Below are 27,945 nucleotides of genomic sequence, written 5' to 3'. Positions count from 1 at the left end.
ATGCCAACCTCTTGTAAACTCTCACATGGTCAGGACAATTTTAATACTTATAACTGCTAGGGGTGCTAGTTACATGTTACAGATAGGTATAAAGTCCAGAAGCCCAACTAGATTGTGTGTTCCCTGCAATTTAGGACCATGAGTTATACATACCTACGTAAAGACCATGACATTAAGCCTGTCTTGCGAATAGTAGATATGAAAAAACATTTCATAATTGATATGTTTTCAATGAGTTGGAAAGACAGAGAAAAGCAATGGAATAATCTCTAATTGAGCAGTTTATTCTACTGACTTAAGACCAATGCCATCCATCTTTGTACTTTTTAATGGCCCTCAGCATTTCTTTTTCAATTTGGGAAGGATTTATGCTTGTTTCCAGATGGATCATGGCTGTAATATATACACACACTAATTTAAACCTTTTATTTCAGGCTTAATACAAGGTTTTTGCCCTCAAGGAGTTTAGCATCCTATTGCAAATTTGAAGAGTCAAGATACAAACATGTAAGAACTTAAATTGTGGCCAAGGATTTTTATAACACTCCAAGGCAACAATAGAGAAGATACCATAATACCATATATATATTTATATATATATGCACACACACCATATATGTATTTATATATTTATATATCTATACACACCATATATTATTTATATATTTATATATAATACACATATAATACCTATATATGTATGTGCCTATCATAAAATATATATACCTATATATAGAGAGAGAGCCAGGTTAATGCACTCATGTGAATTACTATAAAAAATTTAAAGAAAGAAAAGTGATTTCAGACTAAAGTGACTAGGTGAAAAGAAGACAATTTATGTACGGAAAATGGAAAGAAGAACTTTGAAGAAAGTATCTGGAGAGAAAGTTGGAAAGGTAAACGGGAGCTCAACTGAAGATAGTTTGAATGTCTGGATGTGGCACCTGGGGTATCAAAGAGATAATAGAATGGTAAAAAGATCCAAATCGCCCTGTTGAGTAAAATCTCAAGACCATGTATATTGTCAGTTCATTTACAAAATACAGTGTAGCAATTAGTACAACTTTCTGAAATGAGAATGTAATATTCAGATAACCAAAGAGAGCATTGATATATATTGATTGATGAGTTGAAACAATGGATTTGCACCCAAGGGTCGTAGTTGTCAGACATATAGACTCTGGAGCTGGACTGCCTAGCTTTCCATCCCAGCTCTGCCACTTCATAGCTATTGGGAGTTACATAATTTCTCTCTTCCTCAGTTTCCCGATCTGTAAAATGGGAGTAGTATTATAGCCTCTTCCTTACAGGGGTGTCATGAAAATTAAAATGAGCTAATATACGTAAAGTATTTATAACAGTGCTTGGCACATAAGAAATATTATATACATGGCTGGGTGCGATAACTCATGCCTGTAATCCTAGCACTTTGGGAGGCCAAGGCGGGTGGATTACCTGAGGTCAGGAGTTCGAGACCAGACTGGCCAGCATGGTGAAACCCTGTCTCTACTAAAAATACAAAAAAATTGGCTGAGTGTGGTGGCTGGCACCTGTAATCCAGGCTATTCGGGAGGCTGAGACGGAGAATTGCTTGAACCTGGGAGGCAGAGGTTGCAGTGAGCTGAGGTCGTGCCATTGCACTCTAACCTGGGCAACAAGAGCAAAACTCTGTCTCAAAAAAACAAAAAACAAAAAACCAAAAAAAAAGAAAGAAATACTATATACGCATTAGTTATTTTATCAATAATACTATTTAAGCATTAGAGACTGGATCCATATATTAAGTTCTTGAACAAATGAGTTGATTGCAATAAAAATAAAGTATGATCTTTAAGATAGGAAGTCACACAGTGTAAGCACGCAATGTATCAGTGATAGTAACAAATGTGTTCTAATACACCCTATTGCTTGTTTGTGACTCTTGGGTTCAATTTTTAGATCAAAGTATGGTCTGTGACCTGAAACTGCTGAGGAAGGCTGAAACCTGTTCAGACAGGGATCAAACCGAGACCTTGGCCTCTTCAGTAATGCTATCCAACCAAAAACTGGGTGGATGGTGGTGCCATGTGTTACCTAATGAGATCTATTAACTCTTTTAGGTCCCATTGAGAGCGCTGCAAAGCTGCACCTCCCTGAACACAGAGGAGAAGCTGGCTCACTACACATTATAAATATATATCTAGACAGCCTAACACAGCACTTTGCCCAGAGCACACTCTCAATAATTGTTTGTCTAGCGGATGAAAGGAGGCTTAAGCCATTAAAGTAACAATTAGGCTTCAGTTGTTCCCTTCTAAATATCATATTTCATCTTGTGAAAGTAGGACCTTAGAAAGATAACAAAAGCAAAAAAAAACAAGGTTCTTTAAAAGCTTTGAAAACAGTACCCTGGCTTGTTAGAAAAAGTAGAAAATATTTTCTTACTTTTTTCTTAGAATATCTGACAATAGTTCTTTGTAACTAAAAATATACCTTGCATTTTATGTAGAATCTGATGTTATTCTTTTTATGTAATTCAGATAGTTTCAGGCAGAATCTTCATTTATCATGCACTAATTTGGGGGAAATTATTTCAGGGATAAAACTTGTCATAATACTTAGAGAAAAGCTTTCTTAACCAGAGACAATAATGTTGATTTGATTTCTTTTGAACTATATTTTTCAGTAGCCATAAAATATGTTTTCAGGTATTAAAATAGAAATTGGCTTCACTAGACTTTCTTTTCTCTCTGAAACCTTTTTAAATTGAATAGTAAATTAGAAAAAAACTATGGAACTTATGTGTCCTGTATTTTTCTAAGGATTTTGGGCTCGTGCCTGTAATCTCAGCACTTCGGGAGGCCAAGGTGGACGGATTGCCTGAGCTCAGGAGTTTGGGACCAGCCTGGGCAACACAGTGAAACTCCCTCTCTACTGAAATGTACAAAAATTAACCGGGCGTGGCTGCGTGCGCCTGTCGTCCCAGCTACTCGGGAGGCTGAGGCAGGAGAACCGCTTGAACCCGGGAGGCAGAGGTTGCAGTGAGCCGAGATCGCACCACTGCACTCCAGCCTGGGTGACAGAGTGAGACTCCGTCTCAAAACAAAAAACAACAACAACAAAAATAAAGAAAGAAAGAAAACAAGAAAAAGAAATTACTACTTTTTTTTTTCATCACAACAATCCATTATGTTAACTCCTATGAACAAACTGGCTTCTTTTATTCTCACAATAACTGTGTATTATTATCCCACCCATGTTACAGATCGGAGACTGAGTCACAACGAAGTTGAATAAACTGGCCCTATCAAGGGGCAGAGCTGAGACTGGGGAACTAAGGCACTATACACTCCAGAGCCTTTGCTCTGTAGAAACAGTCCTTCAAGGAATGCACCCAGGACAGCACCAAGGCAGCGGAATACCCGAGGCCATGCAAATGAGTAACCCATGACTAGTCTACAGGGGAGAGGAACACCCTTACTGGCCTCATCAGACTTGACCCAATTCCACCAACTTTAGGTCGCTGGAATTCTTCAGACAAATATTTCAAGAAAGCCCTACCTACCCGCTGAGCCATCAGCAGCTTTGGGTTGTTAGATCAGCTCCCACATTCTACTGAATGACACTTACCTATTCTTCAGGCACTAAGACAATTCACTTACCTGTTCAACCAGCCATTAACAAAGATTTAAGTACCACATGCTCCCAGGCACTAGGAACTCCATAATGAATCACAAGGATTCCTACACCCAAGGGCATTGTAGCCTATTTGTGAACATAAAAATTTAATTTACAAATACTATTGTTTTAATATCTATATTTATTCATGATTATGAGAATACAAACATGATTTCTGGGGCACGGACAAATTATTTGTACTTACTTATACTAATAAAGGCATCAGCTCCCCTTACCTTAATTTTTCCCCCTTATAAGGTAATGCAATGAAAGCCAGATGTCACCTTATACTTGCCAGGATCTGTACTATAGGTAAAGAATCCCATAAGAATCTGAGAGTTTTTATAGAAGAGAGACACTTACCTCCCTGTTTCCCTTCTGAAGCAGAGAAAGAAGCCTTTGCTTCCTAACGTACACAAACGCACTTTTGGGAGAGGATAGGAAGGATCCTGGGTGCTAACCCTTTGGCATGTAAGTAAGTAAATGTCTATAGGGGAATATAAGACAAGTTTCTCCTTGTTTTACCACCCCTGGAATGTCTTCATGCTCCAGCTTTTCTCATGTTTTCTCATCACCTCTTGAAATAGAAACATATCTCTAGGGAGGCAAGTCTCTTACTATCTTATTAGTTATCTTTAAGTTTCAAGGCTTGACCTTGAACCCAAATCCCAGTAAAATTTGCCCCAAAAATCCCTAACCATGCAGAAACATGAAAATATCCACGCTTCTTCACTTCCTTCTGGTATTTGATCATCAGAAAGGTTCTCCAAGAGGAAAAGATGACAATAGCTTCCCCAGGACAATGACTATGCCCAACTTTGGTTACATGTCTTTTCTGAATCCACCAATGTCAGTGTAGAGGAGAAAAACCAAAAACACCTTTTTCCTCTACCAATATAGTTTCACTGACTGGGGCCCTGCAGATTGGACTGACAAATGACAAATTAACAAGATAAAAAGCAGAGTTTGTTAACACATGTCTCATACAGTCCCAGAGGAAAACTCAGTGATGAGTGACTCAAAAGCATGCTTAGAACTTGAGATTATATTACTTTAAAAAAAAAAAAAAAAAACAATAAATTTGTAGGAAAGTGACAAGACAGAGAAAAGTCTTTGGATTCCCAGGGCAGCAAACCATAAAATGGTCAGCATGTGGGGGAAACTAACAGAGCAAGGTTTGTGTGTCCAGGTCGATCTCAGCACCCATTTTCTATCTTCTTCATGACCATAAAACTTCCCTGAAAGAGGGGATTTGTGGCAGTCTTCATTTTTCAAAATTTCCTGCTTTTAGTCAAATAAGGAAAGCTCTGAGAAAACTTCCTTCTGCATTAGTTAAATCTCAAATGTCTTTAAGCTCAAAATGATCCTTATGCCAAAGTGGCATATTTGGAGCTGGCATATTCTGATCCATACATAGTCGTGTGGCTGGAACATTCTAATTGTCCAAGGTGGGGCCATGTGCCTACCACTCATGGGGCTACAAGAATGAGGGTATGGTGACAACTGGCACAATTTGAACCATTTAAACTGAGCAGGATGATTGTGAAATATGGAGAGATGCTTCTCCACAGGAAAGGATGGTAGCAAAGCGAAGACATACATCCATTCCAGCAGGAAAGGCTGAGGTCCAGAGCATGGCTGGGAGGATTTTCACTAGCTCCAGTATAGCAAAGCAAAACAATGTGAGATATAGCTAGATTGTATTTGGGGCTGTGAAACCTATGTGTAGAGAAAATGAAAGATGAGAGGATCAGAGATTTGAGGATAGGGAATAGGTTTGAAAATAATGGCAGAAAGTGAGAAAGTGAGCTGATAAGAGAACATGGTAGATTCAGTGGGGATAGGAGAAAAGTTGTTGACTAATCTGCTCAATTGTGTAAAATTTTTTCATTGTATGCTCCATAGTTTGGATTAGGAGTCAGCAATTTTTTTTTTTTTTTTTTTAGACGGAGTCTCACTCTGTCACCCAGGCTGGAGTGCAGTGGCGCGATCTTGGCTCACTGCAACCTCTGCCTGCTGGGTTCAAGCAATTCTCTTGCCTCAGCCTCCTGAGTAGCTGGGACTACAGGCATGCACCACCATGCCCAGCTAATTTTTTGTATTTTTAGTAGAGACAGGGTTTCACTATGCTGGTCAGGCTTGTCTTGAACTCCTGACCTCATGATCCACCTGCTTCAGCCTCCCAAAGTGCTGGGATTACAGGCATGAGCCACCGCGCCCGGCCAGTAAATCTTATTTTCTGTAAAGGACCAGATAGAAAATATTTTACATCACACATAGCCTCTTTCGCATACTTTTCTTTGCTATTTTAACAATCCTTAAAAAGTAAAAATTATTCTTAGCTCCCTGGTCAGGTTCTAGGTTGATACAAGCAAGGAATGCATGGAAGATTCCGCTCATCTACAGTTATGAATTTTCCTGGTAAATAAAATGAAAAGAAAGAGGCAATAAAGTTTAGAGTACAGTGAACAAAATAATGGAAACATTCAGTCCACTGGACAGTGAAGTCGCCAATCATTCATTACATATGAACAAAGCAATTACCATTGGTTAGGTATCTGCCATGTGCTGAACACAAAATTAGGCTCTGGGATATAATGGTAATCAAAAAAGGCATAATCACTACCTCATGGAGCTTAGCATTTAGTGAGCAAAAACAAAGACTTTGTTTGTTTTTGCTTTTGCTTTTTGAAACAGGATCTCGCTATATAGCCCAGGCTTGTCTCCAACTCCTACGCCCAAGTGATCCTGCCTCCTCAGCTTCCCAAGTAGCTGAGATTATAGGCACATGACACCTCACCTGGCGAATTTTCAAATAACACAAATAAAAATATAATTATACCTTGATTAGTTTATAGTGGGTACAAATTTTGCACTTTAAAATTGCAAGAAATATCATAGTCCTTTATTCCAGAAGTTTAATCCATTAAAGAGAATTGGTAAGTGGGACTTTATCAAAGTATAAAACTTCTGCTCTGTGAAAGTCCCTGTTAAGAGATTTAAAAAGAAAAACATGCCACAGACTGGGAGAATATTTTCTGTGAAACATATTTAATAAAGGACTTGTATTTAAAACATACAAGAAACTCTTCAAATTCAATAATAAGAAAACAGACATTGAAAAATAAGCAAGCGATCTAAACAGACACACCAATAAAGAAGATATAGAAATAGCAAATAAGCATATTAAAAGACTCAGCATCATTTGTCATTAGGAAAATGCCCGAATTAAAACAAAAATGAGATACCACAACACACCTATTAGAATTAGCATACGACAATGTCATATGCTGGCAAAGCACAGAGCAACAGGAACTCTCCTGTTGCAATCACTTTGGAAGACAGTTTGGCAATTTCTTCTAAAGTTAAATATAATCTTACCATATAGTCCTGCAATTATGCTTCTAGGTATAGGTATTAACCCAAGTGATTTGAAAACTGTCCACACAGAAATCTGTAAGCAAACGTTAATAGCAGTTTTGTTAATGATCACCAAAAATGAAAAGTAGCCAAAATGTCTTTCAATAAATGAATTGATCCATAAATTATACATTAATAAGATGGAATATGTATAGAATACTATTTAGCATTAAAAATAAATGAGCACTCAAGCCAATGCTAAAAGGCATGGATAACTCTTAAATATGTATTTTCTAAATGAGAGAAGCCAGTTCAAAGTCAATACACTGTATGATTCTATTTATATTATATATGAAAAAGGCAGAATTTGAGAGATGGTAAACAGATCAGTGGTTGCCAGGGATTCAGAACGGAGGCATGGAAAAGTGAATAGGTGAAGCATGGGACTTTTAGAGCAGTGAAGCTATCGTGTATGATTCTGTGGTGGTGAATACATGACACAATGCATTTGTCAAAGACCATGGAACTTTATATCACAAAGAATGAATCTTAATGTATGCAAATTTTAAAAATCATTTAGAAAGTCAGAGAGATCCCAGAATGGAATACAGAATATGAGAAAAGAATGTGTGTTACTAATGTATGTACCAACTCACTGAAAAGGGTAGGGGAAAAGGTGCTGACCTAAGTGATTTTGGAAATGAGAGGAGTCTTAAGACTAAAGGCAAAAGGAATTTCACATAAGCACTGCACTCTAGTTGATAAAGTTGCTTCTATTCTGCAACCAGTGTACATGTGTACTGGAATTAAATACTTACATTTATGGATGACAGATATGGAAGCCAGGTTTCTCACTGTTGAAGTGGACAGTTATAGATAAGCAAGGGGAAAAGGTTAGAATGATCTAAGTGATAATGGATTAGAGCTGGAGACATAACTATGAACTCATAATTAGTGCAGTATAGAAAAAGATACATATGAAAATATAAAAACATTCATAAATATACATATATATACATGTGATTATATGCACATATAGTTTCTTGCTTTGTCGTCTCTGAAATAATGATACCCCAGTAGCAATGAACACACCTAAGACTCAGATCTTAGTTACTAACATGTAGTTGTGCTAATAATGATAAATATATCAATAATATATCAATAACATACCAATATATCAATATTGGGTTCATTAACTATGACAAATGTACCACACTAATGTAAAGTGTTAATAACTGGGGAACTGAGCATGAGGTATTTGGGAACTCTCCATACTATCTTCAAAACTTTTCTGTAAATCTTGAACATTTTAAAATAAAAAGGTTATTTTAAAAAATTAAGCAAGGGAGCTCAAGCTCTCCAGCATAGTGTCTCCTCTTTTAACTCAACAACATAAAAGTCCTTCAGCCAAAAAACCCACTAAAGCTTGACTATGTTTTTGATTGGGACAGGGGAAGAAATTTCTATAGAGATAAGAGCAAAGCAAATAATATTATTTCAATACATTTTCAGCCTTCAAAATGATAAAACAAAAAGTACAGCTTATTCTGATCTTAAACAAACGAGTGCCTAACCTAGTAATTGGGATTGAGCAAAGGCTTCTCTGAGAAAGAAGAAATAGAGGCTTATCAGGTAAAGCAGACACTGAGGAAAGTGTTCCCGAGATGAGGGGATCGCACATCCCTAGGCCCGGAGGTAGAATCAGGAAGAATCATGGTGAGTCAGATGAACTTAAGAATGGCCAATGTGGCCGGGCGCGGTGGCTCACGCCTGTAATCCCAGCACTTTGGGAGGCCGAGGCAGGTGGATCACGAGGTCAGGAGATGGAGACCATCCTGGCTAACACAGTGAAAGCCCGTCTCTACTAAAAACACAAAAAATTAGATGGGCAAGGTGGCGGGCGCCTGTAGTCCCAGCCACTCGGAGGCTGAATTGGGAGAATGGCGTGAACCTGGGAGGCAGAGCTTGTAGTGAGCCGAGATCACGCCACTGCACCCCAGCCTGGGTGACAGGGTGAGACTCCGTCTCAAAAAAAAATTAAAAATTAAAAAAAAAAAAAAGAATGACCAATGTGCTGTGGTTAAGATGCAGAGTGGGACAAGAGGGAAATTTTAAGATATTTTAAGTGGTATTCCATCATAAGTGGCCCAGTCAACCAAATTAAGAGCAATGGTCTTTATCAGAAAAGTAATAGGAATCTGTCCATGGGTTTTGATGATCAGATTTAAGTTTTGAAGATAGCACTCTGGTTGCACTACGTGGAAGAAACTGGAGCTGGGTTGGAGTACGCAGGATGAGCATTAGGAGCTCTATTTGGTGTTTGTGATGACTAAATAAGGTAACCCAAGATAAGATAGTAGTGATAAATATGGGGGGAGATGAAGGATTCAGTGACCATTTAGAGTTAAAATTGAAAAGCCCCTAAGATTAGGAGGAAGGCTAGGATGTTTACTTCTACCACTACTATTTGATATTGTGTTATATGTTCTAATCAGTATAATGAATCACAAAAAAAGGAAAAAAAAGGCATACAAATTGGAAAAGAAGAAGTAAACCTATCTTTCTTCACAGACAATGTTATCATATATATAGAAAACACTATGGAATCCACAAAAAGAGTTGCAGGAAACAACGAGTGCATTTAACAATGTTGTAAGTACAAAATCGCCATGAAAAAACAATCATATTTATATATTCTAGCAATGAACAATTGGAAATTATAATTTTTAAAATAAAATACCATTTGGTAGCATCAAAAAACACAAAATACTTCTGAATAAAATTGATGAAAAATTTGTACACTGAAAACTACAAAACATTGCTGAGAGTAAACAAAGATGATGCAAATAAATAGAGGCATATTTATAGATCAAAGGACTCATTTTTTTTTTTTTTTTTGAGACGGAGTCTCGCTGTGTCTCCCAGGCTGGAGTGCAGTGGCGCGATCTCGGCTCACTGCAAGCTCCGCCCCCGGACTCATTATTTTTTAAAAAAATCAATTCTCTTCAAATTACACTTTAGATTTAATGAAATCCTAATAAAAATCCCAGTAGGCTTGTCAGTGAAAATTGACAAACTCATTCTACAATTCCTATGGAAATATAAAAGATATAGAAGAGCCAAAACAAATTTGAAAAAGGAGAACATAGTTGAAAGAGTAATAGTATCTGACTTCAAGATTTATTATAGAGCTGTAGTAATCAAGACCATGTGGTTTTGGCATCAAGACAAAAAAAATCAATTGGTGAGAATTGAGTTCAGAAATAAACCCACACATATACAGACAATTGATTTTTGACAAAGGTGCAAAAGCAATTCAACAAAAGAAGGATAGTTTTGTCAGCAAATGAGCTAGGTACAATCCAATATCCATATAAGAAAAAAGTACACTTCAATCTCAACATATACAAAAAGTAACTCCAAATAGATCAGTGACCTAAGAATAAATCTAGAACTACAAAATGTCTAGAAGAAAACAGAAAAATAATTGCATTCTTAGATTAGAAAAGATTTCTTAGACATGCCACGAAAGCACAATCTATTATAAAACAAAAAAACACACACAAAAAAACCTATAAATTAGATCTGATCAAAATTGTAAATTTATGCTCTTTAAAAGACATTATAAAAAGGCAAGCTACAGTCTGGAAAAATATTTGTGTATTATATATATGTTAAAGGACTTCTTAACAAAATATATAGAAAGTTCTCAAAGTTCAATAAGAAAACATATAATCCAGTTTTTAAAAGCCAGTCAAAAATTTGATTAGACACTTCATAAACAAAGATATGTGGATGGCAAATAATGTTATGAAGACACTTTCAACATTATTAGTCTTTAGGGAAGCACAAATAAAAAATAGGAGTACGGGGACATGGATGCAGCTGGAAACCATCATTCTCAGCAAACTATCGCAAGAACAGAAGACCAAACACCGCATGTTCTCACTTATAGGTGGGAACTGAACAATGAGATCACTTGGACTCAGGAAAGGGAACATTACACACTGGGGCCTATCACGGGGAGGGGGGGGGGGGGGGGGGAGGGATTGCATTGGGAGTTATACCTGATGTAAATGACGAGTTGATGGGTGCTGACGAGTTGATGGGTGCAGCACACCAACATGGCACAAGTATACGTATGTAACAAACTTGCACGTTATGCACATGAACCCTAGAACTTAAAGTATAATTAAAAAAAAAAATAGGAGTACCACTACATACATATTTGAATGACTAAAACTTGAAAGTCTGACTATACCACTTGCTGGCAAAGATGTGGAGCAACTGGAACTCTGATATACTACTGGTGGGAATATACAACTACTTAGGAAAAATAGTCTGGTAATTTTTTTTAAAAAAAAGTTAAATATACATCTACCACATATTCCAGTTCTTCCAGATATCCAGAAGAAGAAAAAATAATATATCTATACAAAGATTATATGTGAATGTTTATATTATTTTTTCCAATAGTATCCCAAAGTAGGAATCAACTGAATTGCCCAACAACTGGTGGATAAACACATTTTTATGTATCTGTATGATAACATATGACTCAGCAATAAAGAGAAAAATAATTGATATACACAATTCAAGGATGAATCTAAAACTAATTACACTGAGTGAAGAATATAGAACAAAGAAAAGTGTATACTTTGCGATTCCATTTATATAAAATTCTAGAAAATGAAAATTAATCTTTGGTGAGAGAACCTGATCCATCAGTGGTTGATGTGATGGTGGGGGAAAAGTGGATGGGAGGGAATAAAAAGGAGTATGAGGAATTTGGGGGTAGTAGAAACATTCATTTTCTTGATTGTTGTGATGGTTATATAAACATATCAAATTTACACCTTAAATATGTACAGTTTATTGTATGTCAATTTTTAAAGTATGTGTTCCAAACATTTATTTGAAAGGACTTGGTGACTGACTGGATATGCTTGGTAAATAGAAGTAAACTATCAAGAATGATTCCCAGGGTTCTAGTGTAGACACCCATACACCAGTTCCAGTGTTTTGGCAGCTAGGATTCCTCGTGGGGGCGCTGTGCGTTGAGTCATTGCTGCAGCACTCTATAGACAGGTGCAAAGAGGGCTATTGAAATGGAATGTTTGTTGATTATGCTCCATTGTATGCCCAGGAAGGACTGTGGGAGATGCAAAGGAAGCTTAAAACTCGCAACACAGTTTATATGTTCATTGAAAAAAGACACACAATAACATGGTATTTAGGCAAGTCTTGGACAGTGTCACCCTAAATAAGTAACAGAAATAAGAAAGTGGGCTAGGAGTAGTGGCTAATGCCTTTAATCCCAGCACTTTGGGAGGCTGAAATGGGAGGATCATTTGAGCCAGGAGTTTCAGACCAGCCTGGGCAACACAGCAAGATCTTCTCTCTACAAAATAAATGAATAAATAAATAAATAAAAATTAGCTGGGCATAGTGGCATGATCCTGTGGTTCCAGCTACTTGGGAGGCTGAGGTGGGAGGATTGCTTGAGCCCAGGAGGCCAAAGCTGCACTGAACTGTGATCATACCACTGCTCTCCAGTCCGAGAAACAGCGCAAGACCCTATTTAAAAAAAAAAAAAAAAAAAAAAAAAAAAAAAAAGTGGATGCATAATGTAGGTTACGGTCATCAGGGGAGCTTCTTAGAAGAAGGTAGAATTTGTGGTGACTTTTAAAGAAGTTTAGATGCTGCTAAGAGAAAAAAATATACATATGTAGACATCAGAAAAAGAAAAAACGCATAAGTAAAAGTCCCAGGGTCAGAATATGCATGAAGAGAGTGTGTGTGTGTGTGTGCGCGCGTGTGTGTGTGTGTGTGTTTTATATGCAAACCCATACGTGTTGCAGTTGACAGGGATAGAGAAAGGCAGTAAGGTAATAACAAAAATTATTATAGAGAAATGTGAAATAGAATGTGGGATAGGTAGGATGGAGGCAGATTATCAAGGGTCTTGAAAAGTGTAGACATGATCTGAAACACCGTAAGTCATTACTGAATTTGACAAAGAAGCTGAATGATCAAAGGAGCATTTGATAAAAATTAGAACTGCATTTGTGTACAGCATAGCCTGGAGAGGAGACAGGCAATTTTATAGCTCTATAAAAGTGCCTTTGGAAGTCAAAACATTTTAAAAAATCTCTATGGAGCTAAACTGAAGAATTCCCAACCGTATGTCATTTTCTTTCTTTCTTTTCAAAGGAATGTTAATGTGATAAGCAAAATAGTTTCACCATGTCTTCATACTTTCTCTTTCAAAGGAGTGTTAAATAACTGCTATGTTTTTTAATCTAAGGAGCTCAGGCACAAGGACTTGAACTTCTACCTAGAAATTTTATTGTGGGAGAATTTCCTGTGAAAATGTATACCACTTATTTTCACTTGATGTGTAAAAAATTCATTTCCAGTTTGGTGATTTAAATCTTAACATGGAGAAATTGATGAGGGGTCTTTCCCCCAAAATTCAAATAACTAAAAGTTGAAAGCTAAAACCTTTAAGATGAGAAGAACTAGGGTTATTTTGTGAAGAGTAGAATAACTTAAAACTTTTATCCCCAATAGACATAGATTTATCTTAAGGTTTATCTTATCACATAGTTCTTCTCTCTACCAAAAATAATGCAAGAACAAACACATTTGTTTTGAACTATGGTTTCAAGGAGAATTCAAAAAAGGATTTTCTTATGGTAAGTGATAACCTGGGACAGATTATTAAGAAATATTATTGCACTTTCTAAAAGAGTTTTGCTAAGACTGTGGAGGTCGAATTTGAGTTTAGGCGAGACTCAAACATGTTATATGCAGAGGAGGCAGAGGTCTAGGGAAATTTGGGTTATGAATTTGAATTTTATTTTATTTTTATTTATTTTTGTTTTTCTTTTATATGAATAATTTTTATTTCTAATTGGCAAAGTGAACATTGTATATATGTATGGTGTATAACATGATGTTTTGATACATGTATACACAGTGGAATGATTAAATCAAATTAATACATCTATCACTTCTGCATATATTTCTCATGTGTGGTGATGAGAACATTTAAATCTACTCTCTTAGCAACTTTTAAGTGTACAATACAATATTATTAACTAAAATCACATGCTGTACTATAGATCACCAGATCTTATTCCTCCTGTCTATTTGAAACTTTGTAGTCGGCCAGGCACGGTGGCTCACGCCTGCAATCCCAGCACTTTGGGAGCCCAAGGAGGGCGGATCACAAGGTCAGGAGATCGAGACCACGGTGAAACCCTGTCTCTACTAAAAATACGAAAAATTAGCCTGGCGAGGTGGCGGGCGCCTGTAGTCCCAGCTACTCAGGAGGCTGAGGCAGGAGAATGGCGGGAACCCGGGAGGCGGAGCTTGCAATGAGCTGAGATCCGGCCACTGCACGCCAGCCTGGGGGACAGAGCCACACTCCGTCTCAACAAAAAAAAAAAAAAAAAAAAGAAAGAAAGAAAGAAAGAAACTTTGTAGTCTTTGACCATAACTCCCCATTCCCCGCTCCCACCCCCAGTCCCAGTCCCTGACAACCACCATTCTACCTTCTGCTTATATGAGTTAAACTTTTTAAAATTCCACGTGTGAGATCGTACAGTATTTATCTTTCTGTGCCTGGTTTCTTTCACTTAGCTTGTTGCAGATGACAGGATTTCCTCCTTTTTAAGGCAAAATGATATTCCATAATATTATATATACCACATTTTCTTTATTCATTCATCAATTGATTCCCTATCTTAGCTATTGCAAGTAATGTTGCAATGAATATAGGAATGCAGGTATCTTTTTACCACACTGATTTCATTTCCTTTGGATATATATTCAGAAGTGAGATTGCTGGATCATATGGTAGTCCTATTTTTAATTTTTTGAGGAACCTCCATACTGTTTTCCCCAAGGCTACACTAATGTACCTTTCCACCAACTGCATACAAGGGTTCTCTTTTCTTCACATCTTTGCAAATGCTTATCTTAGAGAGGTGAGGTGATAGATATCTATTGTGGTTTTAATTTGCACTTCCCCAATGATTAGTGATGTTGAGCACCTTTTCATATGCCTGTTGGCCTTTCATATGTTCTGTTTGGAGAAACATCTGTTCAGATCCTTTCCCATTTTTAACTTTTTTTTTTTCTATTCAGATGTTTGCATTTCTTATATATTTTGGATATTAGTTCCTTATTTGATGTATGATTTACATATATTTTCTCCCATTGCATAGGTTTTCTCTTCACTCTGTTGATTGCTTCTTTTGCTCTGAAGCTTTTTTTTGTTTGATGTAATTCCATTTATCTCTTTTTGCTTTTGTTGCCTGTGCTTTCGAGGTCATATCCCAAAAATCTTTGCCAAGACCAATGTCAATGTCTCTAGGTTTCCTTCTAATAGTTTTACAGTTTCCAATCTTACATTTAAGTCTTTAATCCATTTTATGTTGATTTTTGCATATGGGATGAAATAACGGTCCAATTTCATTCTTCTGCATGTGGATATCAAGTTTTTCCAGCACCATTTTTTGAATAGACTGTCCTTTCCCAATTGTGTGATCTTGGCACTTTTGTTGAAAATCAGTAAACTATAAATGGGCGAATTTATTTCTGGCCTCTCTGTTCAATTTCATTGGTCCATATTTCTTTTTTTGTGCCAGGACCATGTTGTTTTGATTGCTATAGCTTTGCAGTACATTTTGAAATCAAATAGTGTAATGCTTCCAGCTTTGTTCTTTTTGTTCAAGATTGTTTTGGCTATTTGATGTCTTTTGTGTTTTCATATAAATTTTAGATTTTTTTCTATTTCTGTGAAAAATGTCTTTGGAATCTTGTTAGAAATTGCATAGAATCTGTAGATTACTTTGCATAGTATAGACATTTTTACAAAATACTTTTTTATTTTTACGTTTGAGAGACACTCAAATTCCAGGGCATGACTGGAAGTCAGATAAGGCAGGCATCAAAAAAAATATATTCTGCAACATGAAGCCAGGTGTGATGAACTTCATTCAGGAGTAAGGACCCACAGTAAGAGGAAGACACAATTTTGAAAGTTTGAAATGTGTTCTGTCATTCAGATTTGTTTCCTATCTCAGTTCCCACTGAATGTATTTTTTAAAGGTCAATATTTTGAAAAATACTGCTTAAGCTTTTAAGCACTGGTTTTCATGCTGCAATGCTTAGGAGCTCCTCTCTCAGAATGTAATCATGGAGGTCCTCCTCCACTGTGTTAGTTTCCAGGGACTGCTATAAGAAAGTACCAATTGGGTGGCTTAAACAACAGAACTGTATTGTTCTGAAAGTTTGGAGTCCAAAATTAAAGTATGAGAGAAGTTGATTCTTTCTGGGGGCTGTGAGGGAGAATGTCTTCCGGTCTCTCTCTCTTAGCATCAGAAGCCTGAAGAGTTACTTCTCTTGTTGACAGTGCTCTCCCTGTGTCTTCACACCACCTTCTCTTCCTTCTGTTTCTATGTCTATCTTATATGAATCCAGTCATATTAGATTAAGGCCCACCCCAATGACCTCATCTTAACTTGATCATCTATAAAGACCTTATTTCCAAATAAGGTGACAGTCACAGATCCTGGAGGGTAGGACTTTAACATCTTTTTGGGTAGATGCAATTCAACCCATAACACCCACCATAATCAACCTTATCACACACCATAACACAACTTTGGTATCAAGAGAGTTCCAGTGCTTCTGAGCTGAAGCACATCAGGGCATGGAGACAGTGTAAGGTAAGATGAGAAAAAATGAACTATTGGTAACAAATTCAAATGGTTAAAAACTTGGGTGGATTCAGCCAGGATATCTGTGGACTATTAAAATCAACCAGTTTGAAAAGTGTGCATTAAATTTTACCTAAAGTCTACTAGACCTAAAATACTACAAGTGCTACTTTGTTATTTTTCTTATAATGTTTCCATTTTCCTCAAAAGACTTAGATGTGGCTTTTTGAAATCCCTTTTTTAAAATCTAATTTCAGAAAATTGGTCTTAATTTAGTGTAGTATTTTGTTTATCTTGAAAAATAAGGCGGTTGCTTTGAAAGAAAATATCATTAAAGCTTTCAGTTTTCTTTTTCATCCCCAAAAAGGAAAGAAAAATCACCATTTTAAAAATCTAAATCCTCCTACTAGGAATATACTGTGATTAAACCTAATTTATAGGAAGCAACCAATAGCAAGAAAAATATTTGACTCCCTAGAAAGTTTTAGAAAACCTCATATACTTACATAAGGGAAAATTCCTAGAACTTAGCCCATTTCCCCTTTGCCAGGAAAAAAAGGCACTAGGAATTGACATTGACCTTGTAAATAGAGAGTCAAAGTTCCCTAAAGCAAGGTGTGCTTTGTACACAGCTGCGAAGTACAGGAGCCAATAACAAAATCCAGATATTCTTCCCCTCTGTGTTGCCTCACTACATAGACTGGTCACGTATTCAACAACCATACTGTCTTATAGAGTAAATCTCTGATGAGGGTAAGTTCTTTAGTCCTCCTTATTTATAAGAGTTAGGAACGCTTTCAGCAGCAAATAACAAAGTAAATTAATAATAACAAATAGATAGGGTTGTTTCTGTTTTCTTTTCTTTTTTGCTTTGTTTTTACAAAACCTGAACTCTGAACTCTGGATACAGAGTTCAGGATATAAGCAGTGACTTAATCCTGTCACTAGGAATTGGGTCTTCCTAGTCTTCCTCTCTACCATTCTCAGTATGTTGACTTTGTGTCCCTGTTTTTATGATTTCATGGTTTCAAGATGACTGTCATAGCACACCAAGCATCCTGTCTGTGTGTAGGCTGAAAGAAGGGATCACACGAGCCAATAAGCTATCGTTTTTGCCCCCGTCTGTTTAATTAGGGAACAAAGACTTTCTCATAAGCCTCTATTTTAATCCTATTTTGGTCAGATCTCAGTCATGTGATCACCCTCAGCTATAAACAAAAATGAAAAATTGAGTATATGGCCAAGGAACATAAGATCATCTTGATTTTCTTAGACTAGGACTAAAAACATTACAACACAACTAAACTGTGGCTCTGTAAACAAAGAAGAATGGGAAAATGGCTGTTGGGTAAACAGAGTCTGCCAGAACCACACTGAGGGTATATTAGAAGGTTTTTTGAGAATCCTTAAATAGTAACTCCATCATTGAGGCTGAAGTAACAATAAAAAGATGATTAAAACAATTAACTACAAGAACATATAAGAAGAAAACAGAGACTGTTCACCACCTTGGGAAGCTCAAGAAAAACTATTGGATAAAATGGTTTAAAATCAGAGCCCTCGAGACTCCATCTCAAAAAGAAAAAAAAAAAATCAGAGCCCTTTATTAGAAAAAATATTGACTAAATTAATAATCCATATAACATAAATTAAAACCCCATATAGTAATATCACTAATATGGACACAAATAAGTATTTGCTGATCCTTAATGGACATTTGCCATAACATATTAAGTGCTGAATGGAATCATTTCAGCAAGTGACCTTATGAATAATTTTACAGCATCTAGAACAGGACATTGGAAACTCTAATGTGCTTAAAAACCACCTGGCAATGTCAAAATGCAGATTCTGATTCAGTAAGTCTAAGGTGGGGCCTGAGACTGAATTTCTAACAATTTCCCAGGTAATATGAATGCTGCTGATGATACTTAAAATAGTAAGGAGGTAGAAAACAGTTCATATCTTTTAAATTATTTCAGCATAGCCAATATAAGTTTACTTTGGGTTGAGACTTCTGCAAATAACTATCCTTGCTTTTGGTGAGAAATATCAAGACTGATCAGTGAAATTTTATTAAAAAGCCTCTTGGATAATTGATTACTTTAAATGTCACCTTTACTTCTTTCACATAGCTTCAGTCTTCAGTTACCAGTCTTAAGTAATTTTTCCTCTTAAAGTTATTGAAAGAAACTCCATTTCTACCATAAGCCTAAATGCCTTCTAAGGACACAGAATTCTTTAAAGGAAAGCACTTTTTGTTCTGTTGAGCCCTTTGATAGGTCTAGCTTTAAGGTTTTAGTCAAAAACCATTTAGATGTAAACCAGTTATTTAACGTTTCTGGGTCTATTGCCTTCCACACACCTTCAGATAAAATATGAAATTAGGTACAAGTTGTTCTTTACTTATCTAACTGCAGCTTCTTGAAAATGACCTTTTACTTACCTGCTAGGCAGAGCTCGAGCTGGGGGAGAGGCGGTCACATGATGCAATAAGGGATCAAGGTTTGCCAGAAGGACACCAGAAGTTATGCAGACTCCATGAGCTGATGCAGCAACCTGACATTTACCTGCTTAAAGTGTGCAGGGATACAGAAGGCTTTCCCTTGAAAACAGCAGATGTCTAAAATCAAAAGCTGCATCTTTCCTCATTTTTAGGTGCTAAAGTCCTTAACATGCAGCATGTTTTGTTGAAGTTCTCTAAATGTTTAATGATGACTGGGAAGTACATTTCATTTGGATACCTTCAGGATTCTTCTATATTCTTCATGCATGGTATCTATATGAACGTGCGCTGAGAGGAACAATCAGGTTTAATAATTGTGGATACTGAGTTGCCCACCATCTAAGAGCCAGAATTAATATCTCTACCTTCCATTTTGCTATTTATATCTCTATTTTTATATTTCTCTCTCTCCACGCCCCACCCAAACTTCTCCAGCAAACCTTTAAAAAATTTTATGTTAATGGTCATTTCCTCAGAATAGAATCCACTGTAACTGGTTTAGGCAAAAGGGATTAATTTTTTTTTCACAGAGCATTAAAAGGTTTGCAAATCGCTTGAGAGATAAATAGTCTCTAGGTTGAGCATCCAGGGGAAATGTCCAAAGCCACACCACACAACTGGGCACCCCTGAGAGCAGTTGACTCTGTCATGATAGGAAGTACCATAGTGGCTGCTGGCCACATACCCAGCAACTACTGCCATCACAGCTCATGCTTCTCTCTCCCACTTCCTTCAGTTCTAAGTTCAGTTATCATGAATACATCTCTTTGGTAGAACCTGAATCATATCCAGAACTCTAACTTCATTGAAGTCTGAAAAGTGCTAGTTTTAGCTTTCTGGGCTCAGCTGTTTAAGAAGCAAGTTGAGATGATCATTGAATAGGTAAAACTATGGGATCAGTCATAATAAGCACAACAAAATGGGCACACATTTCAAATTCACCCAAATCAGCCTATGAAATCCTAGCTTTTGGCCATTCCTAGAATGTCACTCCAATACTACATACACTAAGTTACACATTTGTTGAGGCCTCAATCCCTCTAGACATGCTAAGTTTTTCACCATCCATTTTCCTCACTCCTCCAGACCTATCTTGTACATTTCCTCAGATCCTCCTGGGCTTCATCTGCCCTCAACCCCAGACTGTTGCTTGCCCACGGTCCTGATCAGAGGAGCTCAGCAATAGTTGATTGACTCATGCCATTCCAATGGTTATGAAACTCAGAAGACTCAGCATCTCTCACCCTGGTTTTTGCAGCCTTCCCTGCAAATCCTGGGGAGAAAAAAACAGGATTTGACATGGCCTCCATACCTCTCAACACAGCAGAAACCGCAGCAGCTCCAGTAACTAAGTCGGAGTTAGTTACTAACCAAGCAGCTGTCTAGAGGGAAGATTTGCAAGTTAACACTTTGTTAGGTCAAGTAGGCATATGAAGCAGGAGATGAAAAGAAGCCAGTAGATAGATTGTTCGCCCTTCTTTCCACCAAAGAATTTTTCTAAGATGCTGTGAATTCATGAATCTCTCTGGAGATGTTCGGTGTAACTGAGTAACCATTTAAATTTCCTATAACCAGAGCTCAATAACATGACCTTTTGTTTCCTGTCCTTCCTTTTTTGTCACACTTGCTTCTCTGGACTTGTACTCCACAATAAAGCTTGTGCTCGTAAGATTAACCTCACACTCTTTTCTTAGGAATCCAAGCTAAGCTACCACCTTTGCAAAGACCACTCCCTCAATGTGGAGTGACAGTTCCTCTTCATCAGCCCACATCCAACTTCTCTTCAAAAATCTGTCTCAGGATATTCCCTTGCACAGGAGCCCATACTTCACTAACTATTTCATTACTTCTTATCTTACCTCCTTCACCCTATGTTTTTCTCAATATTTTTGTAATCATATTAACTTGTGCTTTTCTTCACATAGTTAGCACATATTACGCATGATTTTCCCCCATCCTCGAGCTGGTCACAGCATAGGCTATTTTTTTTTTGCCGTCTGTTTTCTCAGATGCACTTATGCAAAGGCTCTGCAAGAAGAGAGTGCCCAATGTAGATACAGTTATGGAGACAAGGTATCCACCCACCCTCCAGCTTCTGCCTGACTTCAGTCAGCATTTTTCTCCAAGCATGCTTTGCCTTCCTGATGCAGCTGCAGGCTTTCCAAGACCAGTCTGCTATACCTCCCTTCCAGGGTCCTGTCCCACAATCAGAAATATTCTCCTCATCCTTGTGCACAGTTGTCTTTCCACTGCTCCGCCTAAGGAAATAAGAAAGAAAGAAAGAAAGAAAAAGACTTGTTCTGGGTCCTATTCTTGATTGCCTGGCTGATAAGTGATTTATGCCCAGTTATTAATGACTAAAAGGGTAATTCCTAAGGCAATATTCATATATTTAAGGATATCCTATGAACAGGTGCCTTAAACCAAAGTGAGTTAATATAAAAAGTGTAGTTTAATGGAGTAAAACCTTCTGAGCAAGATAATTTTAATTAGTAATTGCACCATCAATTTTCAACATTCTAGAACTCTAGTAGATCATACTACATACTCTTATGTACCCAAACACCAATATTTTGTTAGTGTGATATCATTATTTTAATACTTTTTAAACCTGAGACATGAATTATTTCTGCTTTGAGAAGTACCAGAGAGTTAAACCCAGCATTAAAAGAGAGGCCTTATGATCTCTCACGGCCTCTGAGCTAGAAAGCGAAGACGACTGGGACTGTAACCCAAATTTTCCCAGATTAAATTCACCCTCGTTCTACTTCCTGAAAGATTTAAAAAAGAAAAAGTTTTCCCTGAATATTTAATTAAATAGGCCCTCCCTAAAAGAGAGTTATAAGGAAAAAGGAGTCCGTCTTACTCTCAATATAAGACTGCCTCCAATGGTATCAGATTGATAGCTAAAACAGTCAGTGTTTAGTGGTAGAAGCTCTTGCCTGTCTGGTGGATTTGTTTTGTTTTAAGGAAGGCTATTTCACAGCAAAAGCTAAGAACCAGGCATCCAGTAAGCTGACTTCTGGGCCTTAATAACAAAAACTACAGCTGTCAATAAAAATATTGTAGTATTTAATACAAATAAAAATTTCTAAAAGATCATCTTTGTACTATCACAAAGAGATGGAATTATTTGTAAATAAAAGTTCCAGAGGAAGACATTTGGACTTAGTTGCTTTTTGTCTCTTCACTATTTTTCTGTCTATTGTAAATTATGGACATTGTTTCTAGTGGCTAGAAGAATTTGCCCCAAAATGAGGCTCATCATCAAAGATAACACCATTGATACACATTGTTCTTAAGACCATATTTGCCAGTAAATCCAATTTAATTCATTTTCAATTTTCAGGATTCATTTTCTTCATTTTATAAAATGTTTACTTTATTTTATATATTTTTTATTGCTTTTTATCCAGATAATTCAAATTATAATGATAATAGATGGTTAATGTTTACATTTTGAAATTTAAGTTATAGTCAATATATGTAATATTTAGTTTAAATGATTTTTTAAACTTTCCTGAATTCTGAACAGTTTTTAAACAATGGGTGTTAATATGAGTATTTATATACGTCATGAGATACATATGAAAATATCAATATTGTGATTTTGCTCCAATAGTGTCATCATGACTTTCTACGGATCATCTCAATACTGCTGCATAAATGATCACCACCCTTGGTCAAATGTGTAAATGAATGTTGAGTTCACCACTTCTGGTGTCCTTTTGACTTTCCCAATGCCTTCCTTCTGCACAACAGTACCTTATTCTTCTTAGGGGTGTCTTCTGACTCTGTAACCTTGGAAACAGGACAAGCTTCAGCTATGTGCCTAGCACTGGGTGACATGTTTTCTATAATCATCTATTTACTCTTCACAATAACTCAGTGTGGTCCTTGTCAAAATCCCTATTTTACAGGTGAGGAAATAGATGCTGCATGGGGTTGGAAAACACATAAAATATCACATTACTGGGAGCCACTCCAAAGCCAGTGTCCTGTTTCTTCTACTTCGCCACATCTAGTCTCCTCTTTGTGTTATTAGCGTGTAGAAATGACTTTGTTTGCAAACCAGCACAAGACACTTTGATTTTAATAACAAAGTATTTTTCCAGTAATAAAATAATATTTTATCTTAACCAAATTGGAAACGAGATTAGATGGTTAGATGACCTTTGTAATCTCCTCAATCCCTGGCGGGTAAAGTGCAACTGTCCATAAAAGGTCAAAGAAGGCAAATGCCCAGCCCAGCAAAAGGCATATAGTCAAATAACATAGAAAAACTTTCCTTCATGGGGGAAATGAAGACTTGAAGGCATAATAAGCATACTACGCTTTATCTAAAGCAAAAATACAAATTGAATATCTTATTCGCTCTTTGATAGAAAAACATATGTAGACATTTTCTGAACATTTATTCTCTCTAGGTGACCAGAATAATATCTATCATTTGTAGAGCACTACCTACTTGTCTAAGCACTTTACATTTGTCAGCAACTTATTGAACACTGTGAACTCAGCAGGGTTCAAACCTGAGAAGCTTTTATTTTTCTCCTACTGTGGTTGTAACATGCTCTGTCGAATCTCCCATTCCCAAGACTTCATGGCTTCTCCTGCAAATGCCAATTTTCTGAACTTTTTAGTTTGGAAAATATGCAATCCAGTGCCATCCACTTCAGTTTCTTGTCCAATTCAAATGTCCATCTCCTCCCCAGGACACAGTGGCAGGGAGAGGAGGCTACTCTTAACTCTTTCCCCTCCCTCTTGCATTTTCTGAGCCCTTTTCTATGTTGAGGAAGAAGAGAGAATTCTCAAAAGGCAGCAGAAATGTTTTGCTTACCAGTTGCTGTTGTGACCTCTGTCCTCCATGTAACAGGCAGTTTCTTCATTGCACAACCTCCTTTCATAGGAAATCAGCCCCTGTAGACCTCTTCCAGTCTCTCTTAGTTTCCTACATAACTCACCTTACAGGCTTTTGCTGCTGGGGGTCTCTTCTCTTAGTAAGTCACAGTCTAGGATGGACTTGCATCACAATAGTTCAAGCCTGGTACCTTTGTCCTATCTACTTGACCTACGGAAGACTCATGCATCTCTTTTCTTCCAGACAATGGGAGTGTGCCTCATTGCCCTATTGCTCATTTTCTCTGTCCTGAGTTCTGTCCCTATATTTTTTTCCTACTGCTGGAGTAAGCAAAAAGAATAGTACAGATCCATGACATGAGTAAGTATCCAACTGAAAAATGAGATTTCAGGCTCAACTTATTGCAGGCACCCCCCAATCATTAAAAATATTTTCCTTGGAATACCCCATTGGATTATGCATAAGGAGCACTGAGAAAGAGTAAAAGAAAAAGACACAGAACCCTTTCTGAGGCTGAATATTTACAATTCAATAGTCCCCTCAAGATTAGTGAGTACAGTGGTAAGCAGAGTAGCAGAATGAATTTGCCTCTTAATGATCGGTGTTTACCAATCATCTATTTGTCCCCTAATTTTCACCTATTTGTCTCTAACTTTGGAGCCAAGTAGACAACTATGAGACAACAAAAAAATTCCACTTCATATCCTATTACACACAACTCTGAAAGACAGGCATAGTTATGCCTTAGGGAGGTAGATTGCAAATAATAATTACTGTTACTTTTTGAGGGCAGGAGAATTTCCATCACCTCACAGAGTGCTTGGCCTATATAGGGCTCAATAGATATTTACTAAATGGCTACATAAAGTGAATGAATAGCTCAAGGTCATGCTTAGGAAATGGTGAACTGGAGTAAAAACACTTTTCTTTTTTACCATCAATATCCCTCTAAGCAAAATATCATCCTAACACTAATGCTGATTAAAGTCATAGTACAGTGTCATATAAGAGTTCCTTCAGTCTAACTCAGTCATACCATTCAGTGAAATACCTCATTTCTCTCCCCATATTGGAATCCAGCCCTGGGTTGGTTCCACACACATGTGAAACCAATTGGCAGGTCCTAAGACTAGAATGAGCTTATTGTGCCTGGGTTTGATGTTCTATATTTTGTAGTTGCATATGTTTGGTGAAATCTCTCCATGGCAAAATCTCTAACATTTACAAGTATCATTTTCCCCTGAGCCTATTTTCAGTTGCTTAATAAACAATAAGGATCTGTGTGCCATTTATCATCTGTTAATTGCCACAGGTTCTCAAATTCAGTCATATAAAGGATGGTTAGTTATTTTAGGGACTTCAAACAAAAATTATTGGATGGATGGATGGACGGATGGATGGATGGATGGATGGATGGATAGATGGATGGAATGGACTAAATACCTACATTTCAGGGAATTGATACCTTATGAATGCATCTTGATTAATGGAAATTTCATAAGCCAAAAAAGCATTTGAGTCTCAGAAACTTGGAGAATGATTCAAATAGCTTTAAAACAAAAAAGCTGTACCCTATATAAATACAAGGGATATGTGAATAACTCACTTAAAGTGTTTTATTTAAAAACTGGTCAGGCTCAGTGGTTCATGCTTGTAATTCCAGCATTTAGGGAGGCCAACCCAGGTGGATCACCTGAGGTCAGGAGTTCGAGACCAGCCTGGCCAATATGGTGAAACCGTGTCTCTATTAAAAATTCAAAAATTAGCCTGGCATGGTGGCATGCGCCTGTAGTCTCAGCTACTCGGGCAGCTGATGCAGGAGGATTGCTTGGACCTAGTAGATGGAGGTTGCAGTGAGCCAAGATCATGCCATTGCACTCCAGCCTGGGTGACAAAAGTGAGACTTTTATTTAAAAACGGATGGTTGATTCTTCCCAGTATTATTATAGAGGAAAAAAACATGGTAAATATTTGATTTTAGAGCTGGGCCAAGTTGAAGACACTAGGATTTAAGAAAACTTTGGGGAAGGGGTTGGAGAGACGTGTTGTACATCAAAGAGAAGAGTCAAGTTTTTTCTCAACATTGCCTGCACTGGCTGAATTTCAAGTAACCTTTGCCATCCTTGCTGAAGCTAAAGCAGAGGGCTAACAAGGAACAGCAGAACTCAGACTCTTCCTGGGTAAATGGACAAATTTGTTGATTATTTTCCTTGGGTTCCACCTAAAAGATCCATGGCCTGAGTCTCTGAGATGCAAAACAAATGCAAGCAGAAGGAAAATATTTGCATTTGGGTTTGGACAACAAGATTACAGGTGCCCAAAGAGGTATAGCGACCTCCAGCAATAATTTTTCAACTGATCAAGAGATTGAGCAGTGCAGGGAAACAGTTTCAGGCTTGCTTTAGCAGGCTAGAGGAGCACAAAGGGGCGGTAACAACTCAGCACCACACAGTGTTCCCTTCCGAGTCAGGAGAGAGGCCTTGCTTGTCTATTCTTGGCACTGACCAGACTCTCTTATAAGTTTCTGGCAACGTCCCAGAGAGAACGGTGTGTTCCCTGCTGAGTGTATAAAGGGCTTGGAAAACATGTTTGTGTGTGCAACCCTGTGGGCAGGGCCTGGCTTAGTTGCTCTGTGTCATATACTTCCTCTCTGGAATGTCAGGAGGTAGCCTTTGGCTTTTAGACCTGCAGTGCAAGTCCTCAGAAGCTAAGATAGTCCCCAGGTCCAGGCTGGGTACGTTGCTGTGTTTCCATCATCATGGAAGAGATAAGTTTTTAGGGAACCTGTATGTTCCTGTAAACCATGGTTCTTAAAGTATTCTGTTGCAAGGAGTAAATATAGGTTGGATTTCAGCTAAACTCCTATTATGGTCACAAAGCCTTCCTTTGGAAACTTGCACCTGTTTTCCCCAGTGAGATTTGGCCAGGCATGATTACTCACCCTGTGGGAACTAAGATAACACAGATTAACACCAGGGCTCCTTGCTGCCATCTTGGAGCTAGTGACTCACTCCCTGCTCCTCAAACTCCCTTTTCAGAAGACTGAAATTTGAGCAGAAGGAAGGATTAATCAGCTTGGCCTGAGAAGCCCCTAAGAGAGTGCCTAGGGTTTCTAGTAAACAGAAAAGGGGTCTTTAGAGAAACCGTGAGCTCCTAGAACCTCTAGGCAGGCAACCTAGGTCCACCTATCTTATATTCGAATAACAAACAACAACCAAAATATTGTACAGTTTCTTAAAAATAGACTGTAAGATTTAATCATTACTGACCTGTTCTTGTGAACAAGGTTAAGTCCATTTTAAAAATGGAGTCTCCCATGGAACTTTCTGGAATTGAATCTAGTGAAATTCCTCCATCTTCCAATATTTCAGGCACTTTAACCACTTTCTTAATACAGTCTTGCACTGTAGTTACCAAGTACACTCTCTTTCTATATCCCCATCCTCCTGTAACTCTCTCCTAAGTGTCAGGGATTTACTGGACATCCCCATCCTGCTATCCCATAAGCCCCTCAAAATCAACATGTCCAAAATTAATTTTGTCATAAGAAACAGGATAGTATAATGGTTTAAAAACAAAGCAAAACACACAGGTATTGGTATGGAAGTGATTGGGTTTGAATCCTGCCTCCACCTCTAATTACCTGTGAGATCCTAGGCAATTGCATAACCTGTCTATACTACAGTTTAATCGTCTATAAAATAAAAATAATAGTATTTTCCTCATGATAGGGTTATAGTGAGAATTAAATAAATTAAACATGTAAAGGAATTAGCATCTTTATATTTTCCATGTCAGGTTTGCTACAAATAAGAGTTAAAAAATGAATG

Source organism: Papio anubis, chromosome 4 (assembly GCF_008728515.1).
Source record: "Papio anubis isolate 15944 chromosome 4, Panubis1.0, whole genome shotgun sequence".
In the NCBI taxonomy this organism is placed as follows: Eukaryota; Metazoa; Chordata; class Mammalia; order Primates; family Cercopithecidae; genus Papio; species Papio anubis.
Note: the sequence above shows the minus strand (reverse complement) of the source record.